Genomic DNA, 20,785 nt, shown 5'->3' with positions numbered 1-20,785 from the left:
AGACAAATGTGAAATAATAGAATAGCTTTATTTTACATTGCAATAATTATTACGTGTTCGACTAGATCGAAATATTTGTTTCATCGATCCTTTCTGAAAGGAACATTTGTTAAATCGTACTATTGAAAATTTAAATGATAAATTCCGATAATTATACAAATTTCATATTATAGAGAATAAAAAACAAAAATAAAATAATAGGATAGCGTTATTTTATAAAACATTGCGATAATTATTACTACGTCTTTTATTAGATTGAAATATTTGTTTCATCGATCCTTTTTGAAAGGAACAATTATTAAATTGAGGATTTAAATAATAAATTTCAATAATTATACAAATTTCATATTATAGAGAATAAAAGACAAAAATAAAATAATAGGATAGCCTTATTTTATAAAACATTGCGATAATTATTACTACGTCTTCTATTAGATTGAAATATTTGTTTCATCGATCCTTTTTGAAAGGAACACTTGTTAAATCGTACTATTGAGAATTTAAATGATAAATTCCAATAATTATACAAATTTCATATTATAGAGAACAAAAGACAAGAGTGAAATAATAGAATTTTTATTTATACCCTTAAATTATAGAAAATTCTCGTCAATCCTTGAAAACGAATCTCACGAATAATTATCCAATTTTTATACTTTAATACGAGAATACATTGGACAATTAGAAAAGGAATTGGAACAAGACGTCACAATTTCTTCGTAACCATCTCCACCTCCATCACGATCCCTTGACAATCGAACAACCGTTCACAGGTATTTAAAACCACGTACACCCTCCTCGTTGCCTTCTCGCAACGATCTCCAAGACTCCCTCTCGGAAGTCCTTCTCGCGTTCTCGTCACGAGTCTCCCAGAGCTCGATCAACCGCAATAAATCCCCGCTCGAGTTACAAGCGGCGCGTGAAAAACCGTGCGCCGCGAAGCATCGAACTAAAACAGAGACAGAACGAGAGAGAGAGAGAGAGAGAGAGAGAGAGAGAGAGAGAGAGAGAGAGAGGGAAAAAAAACAAAAACAAAAGCGAAGCGAGAGCGCGAGAAGAAGAAAAAAGGGGGGAAAGAGGAGGGGGAGGGAGGAACAAAACGACAAAGAGCGAATCGAGGCGCTCAACTCCGTTCTCCTCGTTGAGAAGAACGAACGAGAATAAGAAGAGGGTGGGGGGAGGGTTCGACTTGAGCGGTGCTTGAACGACACCTCCCAGCCCCGCGATAAAGATGTAAATCTGGCTGTAAGCGAGGAGAAGTACGAGCACGGCAGCGGTCGCTATTAATTCATGCATGCATTGTTACGTGTCAAGGCGCGCGGTGTATCTGTCGGCAGATCGTCGTGACGAGATAAGCGAGGCGAAAACCTTCCTCCTCCTCCTCCTCCTCCTCCTCCTCCTTCTCCTCCTTCTTCTCTCGATCGGCAGCCTCCTCCCGCGCTGCCGCGAGCTTCTCTCTCTCTCTCGAGAGAGAGAGAGAGAGAAGGCAGCTCGCACGACGAAAAGGCCCCTGCTTCGCACCGTGGCGAAGATTAATCGTCCACGTCGGGCGGACGTCGTGATAATTCCTTTAAACGACACGCGGCTACGCGAAGACCGGTCGTGATACGCGAAACGCGGGCCCCGACGTCGATACCCGCGACGCTGGTAATTATTTCGTTTAGCGTGGAAACGATGGACGGGTGCCGTTAAGGGGCGACGTGGTTTTCGACGGAGGAGCGAGCGTCGAATGATGGAATGGAATTGTCGGCGGGATTGAAGGGGGAAGGTACGCGGGTTTGGTCGGGGTTTTTGTCCAGGAGGTGTTTCGGTGGAAGGCGGGTGGGTTGTCGAGGTCGGTTTCGGAACGCGCTCGAAGACGTTTCGGATCTTTGTGCATTGTTCGAGGCGAAGTTTGGAAAGGAGTGGAGAGTTGGATTCGAGGTGAGTTTGAAAAAAAAAAAAAGAAGAAAAAAAAAGAAGAAAATAATCTGACTTTTAGAAAGATAGAATCGTTAATATTCAATAAAATGTAGACGAGATTAACGAAGTTTTAAGAGAATTTAGGGGGAAGGAGTAGAATTCATCGGTATTCGAAACACACCTTCGGTAAATGGGTCAATGGAATTTGGAGAAAGTTTGGAATTATCGAAGGGATTTTTAGAAAGCGAAGTCGTTTCGGAGATTAAATTATATCTGCTGGCCGAACGAAACATGAAGTTGGAAGATTTCTTCGAATCTAGGAGATTGATACAGACAATAACCTATGGAACGGCATATATATACATATGTATATATAAATAGTATAATCAATGAATCTCTCGTTAACGTGGCAGGAAGCAGGAGCTCCGATTTGTCGCGTAATGCACGATATCGTCGATCTCGAGGTCGCGATCACCCATGACCACCGCGTCAGACACGCGGTAACACGTGTCTGGTTTCCAATGAGAATTTAATTGCCCGAGCTTTCATTCGCCTACCTCTGAGGCAACGCTCTTCTCGGTTCTCTCATTTGCATCGAGAGAGCATGACCATATCGGGCCCGCTTCTCTATTACTCCTCTGTTCCTCCACCTCTTCCTCCTCCACGTTCGTGTTTCCTCGAGAGTTAGCTCCTCTCTTCGAGGAGAGAAAGCTTGAGAAAGGTTACATCTACGAGAGCCAGCGATTTTAATTGTTGCGTGAACGTTGTGGTTCGGGGTAGAGAGAGAGAGAGAGAGAGAGAGAGAGAGAGAGAGAGAGAGAGAGAGAGAGAGAAAGAGAGGGTTCGTTCGTACGACTTGGGAATAAGACGAGATTTAGGATTTTTTAGAAGATATCATTCGACTCTTATTTTCTCTCTTTTTGAATTTATTCAGAATATTACATAATATAAAAATAATTTTGTGAATTGATGTTATACAATAACAAGTATTCGTTAATTATCGCTTACCGAATAATTGTTATCGTATGGCTGATATATAAATAAAACGATTGTCAGCAAATATTCGTCATTCTATGCGATATTACTTTATTTAGAAAGATTTTATACAAGGATATCTCGATAACAACATTATATAATCGAGAAACGATAATCTTGATTTCATATTTTTAATTGGAATTATTGATAATTGTGTTTGTACACGTTCATTTTTTTTTTTATTCCACAAATTTTATTTATTCTTTTACAAATTTTATTGCAATATTAAATATTCGTGCTTAAAATTATTATAGAATAATCGAAAACAATGATAGGAACATATGTTGTCACTTTTGAAACGTATTTGAACGGCAAATTGATTGCCTCAATAATTGTACAAATGTCAAGATTTCCATTAAATCCTTTTCCTATAATTACACTACCACATCGATCGTGAAAGAAAACAGATGGAATCGATCACGAAAGATTCTATTCTTAGAAAGCACCGTCACGTTAAATATTGCTCGTAGAAATAATACATATTCGTATATTCTGAAGTGAAACTTCAAGAACTTCTGACCTTGATTAGTCACTTCGTGAAATATCTATTATAATTATATAACTATAACGTCTCTAACGTTTTCTTCGTTCCTCTATTTTTCTTCTGGAAAAAATAACTTTGTCGTTCTCTTTTATCCTTTTTATTTTTCATTAATTAATCCAGATTATTATTACTTTTTATTTTACGCTACAATTATTCGCAAGAAACAAGAAACAAACACGTTCGATCTTTTCACCATTTGGAAAACATAAGCGCTACAATTTTACACTTAAGCTTTATAGTTTCCATCAACTCGCACACAATCACCGACAATTCTCATTGTCGGATGTTTATGCACGAGTAGGAAACGGCAAGGCATATATTGACACGTATAAATGGCGATCGATAACGCAGATCGATGAGGCGATCTTGTCGTTAATTGATGGATGTATGAATATACGAGGGGAAAAAAAACCGAAAATAAAAGGATAAAAAAGTGGAGAAAAAAAAAAAAAAAAAAATATCCAACAAAAATTTCCTCGGGTCGGTTCGCTCGAAGCGATCGGGTTGGGTCAGAACAGCGCATTCCGCGCCTATCTCACGACCGATATCTGATTACGAATTACTCTACCGATAGATCGCATCTCTGCCAATTATCTCCCGACTCGATCGTCCTTGCAATTAAAAATAATTAAAAATAATGGTTAATGGGATTTTTATCGTCGAATCTCGTACCGCCTCGTACTATACGAAAAATCCTGCTCTTTATCCGCCGTTGATCGGGTTGCAGCCTGGACGTGACGCGTGCGCGCGCAACGGCGCATGCGCGGATGTATCGCGCGCGTTTATTTAAAAAAAAGTACGGATGCGCGTAATAAAAATATTTCTCGCGGCTGTTTACGACGGTGTTAGAGGTGAGCAATAAAAGGCACTTTGTGCGGCTCGAAATTGATTGCGATATTAAAGGGAGGTATCCAATAAAGATAGCCTCGGGTGTCAGAAATTCATCACGGTATCTTGGCAAGAAACTTGGAGAGTTTGATACTTTGATATTGTGCGGTATCACGTATCCCTTTCGCTCGAGGAAGATTAATTTAGATAGGGGTTGGATTGATTTAACGTGGACGTAAATGGTTATCGCGGGAAAAAGAAAAAAATCGAATATATAGTTGGAATGGTGTACAACTTGGTAAAAGCTTGATGATAATATTTCTGCAATAAATATCTGAAAATTTATAGGTGATTTTGTGTGAGAATTGAGAATCGAATAGAAGAGTGGTTTTCGTTATTAGAGTTCTCGATTTAAGAGTTTTTTTTTCTTCTTCTTCTTCTTCTTCTTCTTCTTCTTCTTCCTTTTGAAATACGACTGATTCCGGTAAAAATCGCGCGAAAATAAATTTTATTCCATTCGCGAGGCAATATCTTTATATCTTTTGTAAATAAAAATAATAATTTAAGATTAAGTAAGCAAAATATTTCCAAATGCTTTATAATAATTTGGAAAGCAAAGGATCGTAGGCAAAGCCTGTCCTAAAAAGTTTGAATAAATAAAATGATTAATGAGGGGAAAAATAAAAATCATCCGGCCTACAACTACAGCACCGGCTCAATTAATCAATATCAAGCAACCACGTAGCGATCGCGAGTCGTGCACAATGTAACGTGGTCGCATAATTAACAGTACAGCTCGAGTGTAACGTAGATTACATGAACTCGGCACGATTGCATTCTTCCGCGACATCAAGCCCCACGAATCCCGTAATACTCGCGTTCCTCTGACGCGATAATGCCAATCGAAATATTATCGTAAATGCCACGTTCTCGCCCGTTTTATGGTATTTCCTTGATGGCCGTCATTTCTCTCTTCGCCCTAGGTCCTAGGGTTAAAGTTTTTGCCCCATGGGAACAACGGAGATGAGCTTTTATTGACTCTTCAGTCGTCAATCGCGAAAAATTTCTACGCGATAAACAATCATTCCAGATTTTTCTCTCCGTTCTATCGCTATCCTTTCTTCTATTATTGTTTATAATATAAAAGAAAATTTGTCTTTCTTTCTTTTTTTAAACATCACAAAATCATCAAAGGTATTTTGAGAAACTGGAATAATGGAAGACGAAGATGAAACGATGTGTTTTACAAAAATAGAATAGAAAGGATTTGCGGATTGCGAAGAAAGAATGAAAAGAATTTTTGGGAGAACTTTTAATACGTTGAAAATATAGGAGGAAAGGAAAAAAGAGAAAGAATGGTTCGAAGTCATCGGCTGGCCTTTGGCTTCGTTCGATTGCCTTTTAGGACGTTTTGTCGGTCGAAAACGAAGGCAACAGGTTGTTGAAGAAGGGAAGAGAGAGACAGGGATGGGCCTCTTTCGGTGTTTCCCTGTCCATCGGTAAATAGACGGGATGGACAGGACTGGAAGGTTCATTAGCGAGGTATATCAGGAGTCCAGCATTCCTCGCCTGTCGACCTTTGGACCCTTGTTCGGGTCAGAAGCGGCAACGGAAGGATTCGAGCAATTTTTCTAGCGGGTGAATCGAAAAATGACCCTCTTTCAGCGGGACGTTTAGTCTTGCACGCTGATTTATGCCTCGCTCCTTTGTGCGTACGGGTCTGGGCGTGACGTGGATTTTGCCAAGTTGAATTAGGATACGACGGTCGTCAAGTAAAAATTAGATTTTGTTTAAGAATTCGTGATAGAGAATTAAGTTTTGAACTTTTGCTCTAGATTAGATTTGATTTGAAAAATGAATAAAAGATTCGAAAATTGATTTCGAATCTGAAATCAGAAACAACTAATTACCATCTATCGGTAACATTTCTCGATATCATCGAGTCACGAAAACGTCTTCGAATTTCGCGCCGATCGAACTTCCTAACGACCGGCGCAATAAATCGTTAATTTACGTTTGTCGACGATAGGGCCTGTCGTGGGTGGCCCATGGCGTCGCTCCATACGATATGTCTTCCACCTCTCCTCCAATACCGCGACACGCTTCGCGATTAATTAGCAGTCGGACGATATTGCCGTACGTAATCGGTACGATTGGTCACGTTTTTAGATATAGCCGTGATTAGACGATTGCTTTGCTGATATTTGCAACCTATTTCGCATTTTAAAACGATCATTATATACATATATATATATAACAAAATAAAAAACAGAAAACTTGTCGATTTACAAATTCAGAAAATCATTGGAGATCTTTTGAATAGTATTTAAAACTGTTAAAATAAAAATATCAAAAAAAGAAAGTAAGTTTAAACATATTTAAACATATTTCTCATCGATCAATTATTCCAAAAAAATATGAAAAATTCTACAAACTATTAGATCAACTCTCCCTTCACCGCCGAACAAATTTCCATCTCATTTCTTACGTTCCATTTATCCTCGAATCGCGCAATATTATACTCGATGCGTGCATAAGAGAACATATAATAGTCGTCGAATTCCGAAACAGTCGTTCGAATGCGTTTTCCCTCGAATGCGCGCGAGTCATTCCGAGTGGCAGAAGCCCGGATCAAAAGGCTGGATACGAATGGGTCGATTCGAATCGAACGCGCCGCGAACGAAAGACACCCATTAGTCAAGCGATGCCTGGCCACGGCGCACGTTTCATTCGTCCGCAAGAAAACGGAATGCCTGCTCTTTAGACCGGCAATACATTACTCTCGTAATTACTGTTAAACCGGCATCAATTACTATCAAGCGTCAGATGCACGGATAACCGATAGCCCCGTGAAATACAGGCGAGGAAAAGGGTGACCAAGTTCGTGACCGTGTTGCAAGCCTTCGAGGGTCAACCCGTTTCCCCGTTTGATCGCACCGGCCTAGCAGTAATGCATCACTCGGAGAAACGAACGATACACTCTTGACGAATGCACGCGAACGAAGCTTTGTCATTCGTTTTAATTGAAGCCTGTTGCTTACATACGTATAAAGATTCTTGGTGGTAATTTGAGTAAACTGGTAAAAATCGGATTTGCAAAACGTTACAAACCGGTCCGGTTTGAGGTTAAGTGATTGTAATAATGAATTTATGAATTTCAGAGGATATAATTATTCAGAGAGATCGATGGATAATTTAATGGAGGATGATTCAAGCTATCAAATAGTGGTAGGTGTAATAGATGTATCACGATCGATGTGTCTTTGAAATTATAAATCGTGATTGCAACACTGAATAATTATATTCCATGTAACATAAATAAATTTCTTTAAATCAATATAGTTTAATGATGAATATATTTTGTGATCATTCTAGATATAATTATAAGTGTATCACAATCGATGTGTCTTTGAAATTCTAAATCGTGATTGCAACACTGAATAATTGTATTCCATGTAACATAAATAAATTTCTTTAAATCAATATAGTTTAATGATGAATATATTTTGTGATTATTGTAGACATAATTATAGGTATATCGCAATCGATATGTCTTTGAAATTATAAATCGTAATTGCAATACTGAATAATTGTATTCGATGTAACATAAAATTTCTTTTTAAATCAATATAGTTTAACGAGAAATATATTTTGTGATCATAGGCATAATTATAGATCTATCACAATCGATGTATCTTTGAAATTATAAATCGTGATTGCAACACTGAATAATTATATTTTAAATAAAATTTCTTTTTAAATCATTTTAAGGAGGAATATATTTTGTGATCATTGTAGGCATAATTATAGATGTATCACAATCGATGTGTCTTTGAAATTATAAATCGTAATTGCAATACTGAATAATTGTATTCGGTGTAATAAAATTTCTTTTTAAATCAATATAATTTAACGAGAAATATATATATTTTGTGATCATAGGCATAATTATAGGTGTATCACAATTGATGTCTTTGAAATTATAAATCGTGATTGCAACACTGAATAATTATATTCGATTTTAAATAAAATTTCTTTTTAAATCATTTTAAGGAGGAATATATTTTGTGATCATTATAAGCATAATTATAGGTGTATCACAATTGATGTCTTTGAAATTATAAATCGTGATTGCAACACTGAATAATTATATTCGATTTTAAATAAAATTTCTTTTTAAATCATTTTAAGGAGGAATATATTTTGTGATCATTGTAGGCATAATTATAGATGTATTACAATCGATGTGTGTTTGAAATTATAAATCGTAATTGCAACACTGAATAATTATATTCGATTTTAAATAAAATTTCTTTTTAAATCATTTTAAGGAGGAATATATTTTGTGATCATTGTAGGCATAATTATAGGTGTATCACAATTGATGTCTTTGAAATTATAAATCGTGATTGCAACACATAATTATATTCGATGAACGTAAAATTTCTTTTTAAATCAATATAGTTTAACGAGGAATATATTTTGTGATAATTGTAGGCATTAATTATTTCGACCACGAGAGAAGGACTTCCATAAAGAGTGAAGAAAGAGGAGGGAATTTATTCGCGATGACCGTACATCCTTTGAAAACAACGGTGCTCGATGAGTCGATCAATGGCATTCCGTACACTGATTGCGTTCGTTAGCGTGGCTCTTGTCATTGGAATAATTATTGACGAACTCCTTGACACGCGATACGTGGCGCAACCGCCACGGGGCCTCTTTAAGCCTTCGACGATGAATGTTGAACAATGTAGTTTGATTGGTGGCACGACTAATTGTGGGAACTATTGATTCTGACGCGTCAGAAAGACGGTCACGCTGTTTTGTTTGAGAGGAGGGGATAAATGGCGTTGGTAATTAATGGAATTATTTTCTAATTTAATTATTGAGAAATAGTAGATTGAAGAGACATTAATGTTATATCGAGGAAATGAACGTATGGAATGGATAAAGTTGCGTAAACGGTTAAAAGGCAGGAGATATATGTATATATATATATATAATTTTTTTTATTACGATGATTATTACGAATTGACGTTGTTAGCGGATAATTGATGAGATCGTGATTAAATGATATGTCTGGGAAAAAGTGTGGAAGCTTCACGATTTATTAACGAGAATGTATCATTCGAAGTTCGAGTACGTTGATACGTATATATAAAAATTGTAAAGATTGCTAAAATCTGTTTGAAATTTTTAAGACATTTATGATATTTCTTGGAAAAATTGATCCTCCGTGTGATAATGAATTTTATTAATTTAAATTTAGTTAAATTTTTTTTTTTTCTCGAAAGATCACACCAAGATCGAGCCAAGAAAATTCGTGACCTGTCGGCAGTGTTACGTGTAATTCGTATAAAATAGGCATGATTCATTAATAAACACATAAAATCTAATTTACATATTTTTTTTTATGAAATTAATGCTAAAAGACGTCTCGTACAATTTAAACAATGATGATGACATACAAATTCATTCGAAAGAAACTTTTCAATCGCCCGCATCATACCTTGAATTATAATTTTATTTCAACCATCAATACCAATCTGCATTAAAATCGTTATTTTATGAACAAATTTTATGAACAATTTTATGAATCTCCATCGCAGTCTCGGATCTATCACCATCTCCCTTCATCTAACACAAATTCCAATTGCTCGTAACTCGACACGTAATATAACAAATAAACCTGAACCGATATTTTCGTACATCAACTTTCATATTTATTTTGCTCTTTAGACTCGACCATCCAAACATACTCTAAAAATATACGAACACCCTGTACATTATATTCAACAAAACTTCTTCCTCGTACGCAATAACCATGTTACATATAACGCAAGCGAAGCCTTCGAACGAGTTTCGAAACGGACTGTACACCAGGAGGCAGTTAGCATTAGCCACGATGACGAAGAAGGCAAGGGATTTGAGATGATAGCGAGCGCTGCTCGCTTGCCGCTCGCATCGGTCACACCACAGGTGACTCCGTCTGTGGACCGACTGTGACCCCTTGCTCGACCCACGTACCTGACTTCCACTCCTCCCCCTCTCGAGCACCGTTCCTCTTGTTCCACCGTGCACCAGGACGAGAGAGGATTGTCGGCGCTAATCGTTTCTCGCGCACGAGGCCACCTTGCTCTTTGTCGAGTCCCTCTTCTGGCGCAGATAGCTTTAATCGACCCTCAAGATTGCTCAAAGGGTGACCGTGCTCGTGTTTGAACGTTGATGATGGAGTGGAATCGGAATTGGACAGAATTCTTTTAATTAAGAATTGGAGCTTACTATTTTGAAAGTTTTAATCGTGTATTTTTCTTCTTTTTCTTTTTCTTTGTGTGTGAGAAGGGAGGTGTATAAAATTTTATCACGAGAGGATGGTAAGAAAGAAAGGGGAGGTTTGCATTTCGAGAAGCTTCGGCGAAGAAATAATTATTCAATCAATGATCAGTTTGTACTTCGAGATGAATTTTTCTTCTTTGTCTCATTTGCAATAATCGTCTGTTATGCAGCTTTATATCAATCTCATTGTATTTCCATTCCACTGAGATTTTATGTCATGGAATATGGTAAACTTGTCTTTACATCGATCGTATCAAAAATCTTGATAATAAAATATATGTAATTTATTCTTTATCCTTGAATTTAAAAATTTTTTCAAGAAAATCTGTACTCTACTTCCTGTATATTTTCTATAAAATTTTATCGCCACCAATTATTACAAATATTATTATTATTTTTAATTATTTACGTAACGCAAAAAATGAAGTTGCCACGTGAAAAATAATCATTCCTTCAAATTCAATTCTCCCGATATCCCACGCAATTTTCCTCCACAATCCAACATTTTATTCCATCCAACATCTTATCACTCTATTTCTCACCGTACAATACAACCGATTTCTCAAGCCCCCCCTCCCTCCAACTTTCGAGCAACGCGACAAGTGAGAGAATCGTTGATCGGTGCTCGTGCACGAAACGTCGCTCTTTGTCTTGTCATCCTCTCATAACTCGTCGAACGACAGAGATAGGAAAATAAGAAAACAAAAAAAAAAAAACGACAAAGATCGAGGGGAAAGGAGGGAGGAAGAAAAATGGTGCCAGGACGTGGTAAGATTCCGCGTTGTTTGCAAGACCGCGCGTGGAAAGAAACGTTCCGGCCAGTGAATCGTGATGCGTACGTGTGGGTGGTTTATTAACCTGTTTAGATGCATATCTAATCGATTCCATCTTGTTCCCCGACGTTAAACGCTTCTGCTCTCGTCGCAATTTTCCAATCGCGCGTACATTCTCACGTTCACGAGGGATCGCAAAGCGACACAAACAAGATCTGTCCGCTCCGTGTTGATATTTCTTTCCGCCCCTTTCCGCGGTCACCGTTTACATTTGGCCGTGATAAAAAGGATTACGTAACGTGTCTCGTTCTCTTCGAATACCGAACGAGGAGAAGAGAAACACGAAACGAGCCTAGTCGTGGGAGTCGGTCGTTTTGCACGCCTTGTCGTGCGGTTTCCTCGATTCCAAGTTTCTCTCGTGGTCTCTCTTGGGGTTTGATCTTGTTGCCGTAGATTGTATGGTCACCTGGCGAGAGGTGTACATATATTTGTCTCGCCGAGTGTCGAGTCATTTCTTTTCCCTCCTTCTCCTCCTCCTCCTCCTTCTTCCCCCCTCCCAATTCCGTTCCCTTGGCGAGAATGGCTCGATTTGAATTCAGATTTCCATTCATTCGAATCGAGGATGTTTGGAATTTGATCGCGCAATTTACAAAGGAAACTAAAGATATATATATATATATATAAGAGAAATTAGAGAAAAAAAGGAGACTAATAATCTTCAGATCCGTAGCCATGTCTCGTCCAAAATTGGCAAAAATTTACGTCAAAAATGCACATGAGATAAATTAAATAAACCATCCAACCAAGCTAGACGAGAAAATTTATCCAAAATTGGCCGAATATTATTCTCCACCCACGACCGACGCGCTATCTGGCGTCGTATCGTGGATCCTCGGTGCAAAGCCCCAGTGACACGCGAGTCACGCCCTAGCGTTCACGACACCTACGTCCTTCCGCCGCACGCTCGCGACCCTGAGTCGAGAGGATTAGGAGAGTCGCGGCGCCCGTAGAAAGGGACACCTACGTGGCAACCACGGCGGAACAAAGTTCACGACCGTCCACGGAAGAGACGTCGACGAATACGAAGGAGCTGAAGAGGTGGAATGACCCCGCGGATCGCATTGTGAACGCGTATAGGGGCCCCTCGCGGAGGGTAACATATGCGTGATGGCCTGCGAAAGCTACGTCACGCAGGCACGCACTTTCCTCCTCCTCCTCCTCCTCCTCCTCCTCCTCTTCTTCTTCTTCTTCTTCTTCTTCTTCTTCTTCTTCCGATGCTCTTTTCGTTTGCCTTTTCGCGTAGCATGCTCGTACGACGGGGCTACGGAGGTCACCGTACGCTGCTGTCTGCCACTGGTGGAACGAACTGGCTGCTTCTCTTCTTCCTGGAGCCTTTTATTGCTTCTGTTGTGCCTGGGAGGAACGAGAGCAAAAATGGAAAAATGATTTTGGTTTATGGCCTGGTCGTTTTGGGATCGAATTTGTTCCCAATTTTGGATGTTGATTTTTGAGGAATGGATTTTGGATGAATATGATGTTTTACTTACTAATTTTCAATTCGTTTCTTTGTTATTTGTTTTCAATTCTTTTTTCTCTCTCTCTCTCTCTCTTTCATTTTGTTATCTGCTTTCGATTTCAAATAAATATTTATGGAAAATTCAATTAAATTTTGAACGATTGAAATTGAATTTGAAAATTTATAAATCTAAAACACGAGTTATTTCGATATTCTTCGTCTGTAATTGCGATTGAAATTGTAAATGGATATGTTACATTAGAATATTTGATAGACATATTTATATTTCACTTTTAATTTTATCCACTAATTTCTAATTCATTTCTTTCTATTTGTCTCCAATTCTTTTTCTTTTTCTCTCATTCTCTTATCTCCTTTCAATTCCAAATAAAAATTTATGGAAAATTTAACTAAATTCTACGATTAATTGAATACGAAAATTTATAAAACGCGAGTTATTTCGATATTCTTCGATTGTAATTGCGATTGAAACCGTAAACGGATATTAAAGCGTGAACAGAATGGAATATTTATTTCGAATTATAAACATTGTTCATTGTGGAAAGGTTATATTAGAATATTTGATAGACATAGTGTACGATATTCTTGACACTTTGATCTTCTTTTATACCCGGGCTTGCTGGCTAGAATGACTCAAGAGGATATCTTTGTTTGCATAATGATAGTTTTACCTCGAGTAACTGTCGTGGTTCACCGATGACCCACGTTTTGAGTTCTCGCTTTGTAATATCGAGTCACGCTCGTGGCGCGGATTATAATTCAGGTATGACGAAACCATGTATTCATCATGAAGTTCGATCTTAAATTTTAGCTAAATGGACGGATGGAAAAGTTATTTCTTCGTTTATCGCATTATTAAATGACTAATTTTCGTTTATCTATAATTATTAAAAAAAAAAAAAAATTACACGACAAAAATAATTTTCGTTGGTTTGACTATTAAAATATATAGATAAGCAGTAAATTATTAAATCGTTAAAAGTGAGTTTCGTATCGAAAATATATATGTTTTTAAAATTTCATTTGTATTTAAATTTGAATAAATTATAATTTTAAACAGCTTCCAACACTTAATCAATCACTATAATTTCTTCTCGTTGTGATTGATTTTTATTGTAACATAAAGAAGAAAATAATATTTTTTATGAAAGTAATAATACGAAGTTAAATAATAGGAAACTAAAAATTGTTCTTTTTTTATTTTAACAGTAAAAGATTAATTTAGCGATGTTTTAGATAATTTCATATTTATTTTGCAATTATTGTACTGAGTTTTATGGATAATATTATTTATTCTTTAATTTTAAATTGCAAAATCAATCCCAGGAAACGGATAATTAAATAGTTATTGCGTCGAAGGGAACAAAAAAATTATTTTTGCAAAAATGTTGTCTCGGTAATCAATAAATATTAATTACTTTTTAATAATGTTAACAAATACAAATATATGTACGCTCGAAGAATAAATTCAGGGATATTAGGTGAATATTTAATGTTTTTATTTACAAAAAAAAAAATATGCAATTTGTTTTTTTGTTCAAATATCTTGAATAAAATATTTTATATACGTAATTCTGTTTTATATAAAAAAAAAAAGAAAAATTATATCTCATCAATAACTTATTTAACGAATATTTATTATTTTTCATACATAAATAATTATTTTTTCATAAATGTTTTTGTTATTCTTTTATAAATTATGATAAATTGCAAAAATAAAAACGATAAAAAATATACCGATAAAGTAAAAAAACAATATTAACATTTGATGTAAAAACAAATGTGAGATTGCGTAAAAGTGACTAATGAGCATACACCTACAACAAGAACTATCGATGCAAGTTTTTCTCGCGTGATATAAGTTTGCATATTCCGAGATTAATCATTGAAAAGCTATATAGTCTTTTCTGGAATGACGGAACAAAATCATCGTTACTCGCTATCAACGATGATATTTTCTTTTCATATTTTTAAATTTTATGGAAATCCGCTTCTCTTAGCTCAAACAATCGTAAAGAATTTTATTGTTTTTTAAATAACACTAGAACGTAATATTTCTACCATTACGATAATAACTTCACACTATCATCTCGACAATAAAACCAGTCAATATCGCAATATACGAATAATACTCGCTTAATTATCTCTACAAACCATTATATTGACTGTTTAAAATATATACAAAAATCCAATTCAAATTTATAATATTTTGCAAAATATTATAAATATATTGTTTTCTCTCCAACATCTCTCCAACCCTACTATCTAATCTCCAATTTTATAAAAAAATACTCTCATCAAATTTCATTTCCATAACGAAAACGAAACTTCGTTTGACGATCGAGATTAAAAAATCAAATATGGAAAATCACGATTGGCCTGGAATTTATCACCAGCACGTGTATCGAGTTCCACATATTCGAGGGACGCACCTTGCAGTCGCGTGTACTCGAAGGGATGTTAATTAACCAGAATCGTAATAAATCCTATCGTATCCTCTTCTTTCGTCGAACATTTTCTCTGCCTCGGCTAATAAACGCTCGCCGGTCACGTGATAGTCCATTGTATACCGCAGGAGGCCTTCTATGGTTGAAACAGCTGATTCGACCGCTCTCCACGCGACCAAGGTTACGCCTCGATACGAGAAGAATACGCGTGTTCTTGTTATGCCAGCTAATGTCAGCTATTCGTTCGACGATTGTGCGTTAAGCGAACGGTCGATAAGAATGTTGATCTAATTTGCAGAATGATTTCGCAATGCGAGAAATATTCTTGATTTAATTTTTTGATTTTTAATTTTGTTTATTACTTCAACGCGTACACGATAACGCGAACCGTGAAAAAATATTTTGATATTTAAACCAGTTAAAAAATAAATTATTACATCTATAAACACGAGGAATAAAATTGATTCAATTTAATTTTGTATTTAAAAAAACTCTTCTTCGTAATATATAATTAATAACGAAACATAAGAAAAGAACATATGATTCATCTAAACGTAATCGAGCAGAGTATATATAAACATTTATTCATAACACTTATTCATCTCACATTTGTCTAAACACATTCTCCCTCTAACTCACGCTGCCACCCGTTAACTACGAAAATCAATAAACGCTCCAAGATATACACTAGGTAACGAGAGTGAACGTGTAGAATAAACGGCGAGAAGAAGTTGGTATTACTGTTAACTAGGTGAAGGCACCAGGAACACGCGAACGTCCCGAGGGAGAGTATACGATGCTACCAATGCAGAACGAGATCCCGCGGTGTGAAATATGGCCGCGATGAGGTCGACGTTACCCGACGACCAAAAAGGTGAAATTACAGACGTTCTGGAATGCTTGGATATCGTCTCGTTCGCGAAGCTTTAACAGTGATCCTCCAACTGCAGATGATGCGTAGAAAGTCGAGGATTGCAAAGATTAGAAATATATGATAAAAAATTGTCGTTGTTCAGGTTAAATGTACTTTTAATATTTAGCTTAGATCAAAATTTGTCCGTGAAACGATTTTGTTAATTAAACGTATGCAAGAAAATTAAACAATTTAACTTTGTTATTCGTTTTTTTTTTTTTTATGAAATAGTCGATATATATCAGCATCGTATATCTACTTTATCGGATGAAATATCAAGTGGAAATGAGTCACCTTCGTATGTTACAACGCAACAGTTATCTAATCTTCTCCATACTTGATGCAAATATAATGACTGTGTTAAAACTTCATTTTATTCATTTAAAGAATCATTTCAATTATAAATTCTTCTGATTAATTCAATACATAATTACTATATTCGGACTCGGATATATATTTCATGAAATTATATTGTTTGGAAAAAGAATGTTATTTAAAAAAATATAATCGTAACAATTATCGTAATAAAATAATTTTCTTATCTAGTCTTATCTATCTAATTTTCTTTCTACTATATACTTATATCATGATTTCACAACGTATTATTAGGTCCTTTAATTCCAATCATAATAACTTATTTACCATACTTTGTCGCACGCGCGCGCGCACACACACAACACAAGCACGATTCTTACACCCACAAGTCGCCATTTCATCGATCTATCATAGAACCACATTTCATGCATTCTTACTCGACCATCGGTATACCGACTAAATCAAAACTGTACACGTACATATATACATACATATATATACATATACATATACGTATAAACCAGTCCACGCACCCACATAAAACGTCGGCGAATGACACACGCAGAAGGGAACCGGCGCACCGGCTACTGCATTATGCATTAGTCATGATTACAAAGTAAATGGCGTGCTCGTGGCGCGTCTATAGTAATAACGGCGTATTTGCGGTGCTTATGATTTTCCACTTGAAACGGGCATAACCCGCTTTAATGGCGCGGCCGGCCCTCCCGCTCGCGCATAACTTACGGCAGATTTACAACGCAAGCGAATATCCGACGCGAGCGCCCCTGCTGACGGCGCGCTGATCGCGTTAACGCCAGCACGCTAATCTCTCTCTCTCTCTCTCTCTCTTTCTTTTTCTCTCTTTCTCTCTCTCTCCCCCTCCCTTTCTCGCTGCGTTTCTTTTACTCTCGTAAGCGCGACCGGCCTTTAAAGGTCGTTACGCTTTGTAATTATTGTCGTCCGCGATATTGTGCTATTGAAACGAATATAATAAATGGGTGATGGTCTCTCGTGAGTTTGATCTTGCGTGGGTTTGGAAGAAAGGATTGGTTAAGAAGTTAGAATTTTTGTCTAATTACCTGTTATAGAAGATTTGGATCGACAGTGTAGTGTTACAATGTTTCTCGCTTAAGCGTGAATTATATCCAACAATTCTTGGAAATGGAGGCTCGAAGCGTGGAGCGTGCCGAATGAAACTTGATACCAAGTTTAATTGTTTCGGCAGATAATCATGAATGTCGGTATTCCAATCGAATTCCCAGAAATTCTGTATTTATTTACGTGTTCGAAAAAATAACATTTTACATTATCGATATTAAATTTTTCCTATTCTACATTTCGTAGAAACGTTTTATAGAAAATTTTTAAAGAAGAAAATCTTGCATTTGTAAAGATAATGGCTCGTCGCCTCGAGGATTTATAATGAGCGAGTACCACGGAGTCCAGGGCTGCCTTTATCGTTCATTAAACGCCACGCTAACCCCGGATGCGGATACGAGAGGAACGCGTGTGTGTGCACGCGTGCTGCACGCGTGCAAACCTCTAAGGCAGGCGATTCGTTCGATGTTTTTCTGGCTGGCCAGCCTTGCGCAGGCCGCGAAGGAAACGGCAGCTTCCGCTCTCTCGCGTTTCAAGCTTTAATCACGATGACTGGGCTCGGTGAAGCCTCCGCAACGCTGGTAGCACGCGAAAAATATTCGTTCGGCACTTCTTGTAGCCTACGGGATAATTGGCTTCGGGATGATGAATGTTTCGGTTTTCAAGGCAATGCCAGTTAATGAAGAAAACGGTATTTATTTTTGGGACGAGGCGATGGCTTTCGTTTTTGGCGTGGAGTGATGATTTGGGATGGTTAGGTTATGTTAGATTGAGGAAGAGTTTTGTTTATCGTGCTTGAGTTGTATTTGCGTTTTGTATTCCATTATTCTTTGTATTTTTTTGTTTAAATTAAAAGCAAAGTTCGTGTCAAATTTAGATTTACGTACTTTTTTTTTTACAGATATTGTATTATTTCAATTAATAATACACGAGTCACATATGAAACATTGAAGCATTAATCTAATCTTGATCTTAATCTTTAGTTCTCACAAGATCTTGGATTTTTTTTTATAAATCATCATTATATATTTTTGAAAAGCACGGCACTAATAAGCAATTAATTAGATAGTAATTGGATTTCATTTTTTTTAAATCGATCTTAATTGAATGTTGCATGAAACTACGATATATTATAGTTATTCTCTAATTGAATTGATTATTCAACAGAAAATCAGAGAAATCTTTTGTAACAACATGAAGAAAAAAAAAAAAGAATCGATTGATTGCGCAACGGAGATGAAGGAGTGAAGATTACGAATGCAAATGCGAATTGGGTGCGGTTCAAGCGAATAACGTATGCACGAGAATCGTGTCGAGTAAATTTTTATTTATACTACTTAAATCGTATCGACGTTCATGGATCGAAATATGCAAAGAACGGCGACATAGAAATTTACATAATTCGATTATTTTGAATGTATTAGAAATTATAGTAACGTTGTAAATATATTTGCATCGCTTTTATCGAATAACGTAAAAACATTATTTCGGTAATAGAAAAAAAATATATTAAAAAATTTACGAAATATAATAATATTAATTTTATTATGATTAGAAATAACTTTGATTTTTTTATTTCGTAGAAACAATATCGGATATATGAAAAATATTTTACGATGATATCTCAGATTTTAATATCATTCTAATGTTATTAATTATTGTTAAAGTTTCTTAGCTTAGTTGATTTTAAAATAAAATTCGATATGCAATGTGATATCAGGATTAGAAGAAAATTGAAATCTCTTTCCACTTCTGTGAATTGAATATGTTAAACAGATTCTGGAAAATGTTATTCGAGCAACGACATCTGTGTTAGATTTTTTTCTCGAGAGAAAGCAACTTCTGTTCATAAATTCATAATTTTATGGATCCAAATGGAAACTTGAAATTCAAAAATACAGTGAAGCTTAGATAACATTTGGTTTCTCTTCCATTTATTTTAACAAGATTTATATTATTTATAGATAATAAAAGATTCTTTTTTTAAAAATCTTTTATCTTTTATCTTTTCAAATTATCTCTTTATTGATTATTTTTTAAATAGGATTAATTAAGAAAAATCTTTTATAATCAAAGAATCATTGAACTTTGTCTGCACACAAGAAATCCTAACAGTTCTCTCTATTCTTCCTCTTTTAAACAGGAAGAAATTATCAATTCAATTTAAAATTCTTCTTTCAGCAATTGTATCACTTTCAAACATTTATTATATTTACAATCAATCCGGACCATCGCCAAAAAAGAAAAAAAAAAAAAAAAAAAGAAATCAAGTTCAAACGAAATTTTAATCCTCGAAATCTTTTCATTAATTATTCTACAAAACGGACAATTTCCTCTCTATATTTAGAAAACGAGTATGAACTCACGAACAGTCTCAACTTGACAGATTCTAAAGAGCGACGTTACGATCTGTCATCTTTGTGACAGCCTCTCGATTATTTCTTTCCTCCTTCTTTTCTTTGTTTCTTTTTTTTTAAACTCGACAGTGTCCTCAACAGAGAGCAGATATTTGCGAGGAATTCGTCGAAAAAGAATATTCGTCGAGGCGAGAATAATTAACGTCGGCTGAAAGGCACCGTGCCATCTTTATTCCTGTCTCGCGGTGCTCTATTCTCGACCTCGAGGGTCAAATCGTTTTAACGACAATCTAGCAAAATAATTTATGCTTGCCACCCACGCTTTGAGAGTTCCGTGTCTTCTTTCCTTCGCTTCTCTCAATTTTTCTTGAATCGCGTCTTTGAGTGGTTACGAGATAATTATATCCTGCAATTCCGCCATATTGGTAGCGACAAAGCGTCGTTTTTTTTTCACTAACCACAAAGGATTTTAGATACATTCGTTCAGAGAAATATGTTCAAAAATCGAGCAAAATTCTTGTTAATTTATTCTTTCAATTTAATCTTTGAAAGGTTAATTATAAAACAAGAACGAAAGTTGAAATGTCGATTAAGTTATAATTTATTTGTTAAGAAATTTATGTTAGACGAAGAAGTGTGTTAGTTGGATGGAGTTGGAGACGGATAGAGAGAGATAGATTTTATCTTTGTTACACTG

The 20,785-nt window shown here is 36.0% G+C and overlaps 1 protein-coding gene across 1 annotated transcript in view; it reads left to right on the top strand.

Moving 5' to 3' along the window:
• The window catches only part of LOC122712143, a 168,981-nt gene that overhangs the window by 54,729 nt on the left and 93,467 nt on the right, over positions 1-20,785 (top strand). The gene's annotated exons all lie outside the window — the stretch shown is intronic.

Source organism: Apis laboriosa, unplaced genomic scaffold (genome assembly GCF_014066325.1).
Source record: "Apis laboriosa isolate Shangri-la unplaced genomic scaffold, ASM1406632v1 scaffold19_cov150, whole genome shotgun sequence".
Classification (NCBI taxonomy): domain Eukaryota; kingdom Metazoa; phylum Arthropoda; class Insecta; order Hymenoptera; family Apidae; genus Apis; species Apis laboriosa.
The sequence above is the reverse complement of the archived record's forward strand: the minus strand, read 5'-3'. Positions and strand labels throughout refer to the sequence as shown.